The following is a 1,523-nucleotide window of genomic DNA, read 5'->3' on the forward strand; positions in this document are numbered from 1 at the left end:
ATTTCCGGTGGGCGGGGAGAGCGCTTTTCAGTGTAATGAACAAAGGGCCCGGGGAGACAACAGGGAAGGACAGGATCTACGGTTCTGTGGACTTTTCTTCTTGGATAGCGCTCTCACGCTTTCTTTCCAGTAAACACATTTTCCCTTTTCTGTCTACAATCATACAGACATTATCTGTAGACATTTTCTGCTCTACATCAAGGAAAGTACTTTTTAAAACTCAATGAGGCATACATTGTATCATTTAATTCTCTAAGCAACTTATAAATTATAAGTAGGTACTATTATCTCCAATTTACAGATGAAGAAATTGGAGATAATAGTACTGAGGCTTCTGAGATAACTTAAGTTATATGTCACGAAATCGTAAAGTTGAAAAGGATACTGGTGATCATCTTGTTACAGAAGAGGAAAGTGGATTCTGTGACTATACGACAATCATGTATGCTCCTCAGATGAATGGACGTGGTCTGCTCTGGTAATCCAAGGGGGGAGAGGAGTTGAATGGAACTAAATTATCTTTTACATTTCCTTTTCCTCAGCCACTTCCTCCAAACTCTCACGTTCTTAACATGGCTCCTCAGGCCCAGCATTTACACACCCATCAAAGAAAAGATTCAGGACCCCAGCAGGAAGAATAGGATGTAACTAGCTCCTCCAAACTATCTGAGAGTCAGAACTCCTAGGTGCTTTGCTAATTTACCACAGGACTGGTAAGCAGTTTCCCCCTGTATACAGAAAATATGATTTCCAGAGAAGTCACCATAAATTTCAACCAACTGAAGGGCTTTGGGCCTCTTCTGAAGCTCATTGCCATGGCACTTGCCCCATACTTGAACCTGCTAAAAATCCTCTTCCCCTTTTCTCCAAGTCAGAGATAACTTTCATCTTGCTGGCAGCGTCATGACCATGGGGTTACTGAAAATGTGCATGTTGAACTAACAGCAGACAGGCATTTAAGAATAAATTGATATTGGTCATTTGCAGTGCTTTTTGAAGTATTGTATCTATCATTTTCTTATAGACTTGTAATACATTTATTTTTAAAGGTAATGATCTTTTGCTTGTCCTGTGTTGTAAAGTTTTCCTCATTTACCATTTTTCTTTCAATTTTGTGTATTACGTTTTTGGTGTACTACAGTCATTATTTGTTTGGTTAAAAAAAAAAAGAATTAACATTTCATTCCCTATCCCTAAATATTTACTAACGCAACCCAAAACTAAAAGGGAAAATAAATATTAACTCTCAAATTATAGACCTTAAGTAAAACATTGACAGAGCCCAGTCCTTTTTCCCAGTGTGCTTTACAGAGTGGCATAATACAGGATTCAAATACTCCAAATGATTACAAGAGGCCATAGGTCATATAAATGGGTGAGGTCATCCCTTGAGAGCTTATGCCCTGTCTCTAAAAGCAGCCACTAATTACCTATAGGCAGTAGTTTGCCATGCATGGTTGCAGTCCTGGTATTGCCAGATCTTCAAACTTTTTCAAGACAAACATGATTTTTATGTGTAAGTT

The sequence above is a fragment of the Dasypus novemcinctus genome, chromosome 21 (assembly GCF_030445035.2).
Source record: "Dasypus novemcinctus isolate mDasNov1 chromosome 21, mDasNov1.1.hap2, whole genome shotgun sequence".
Lineage (NCBI taxonomy): Eukaryota > Metazoa > Chordata > Mammalia > Cingulata > Dasypodidae > Dasypus > Dasypus novemcinctus.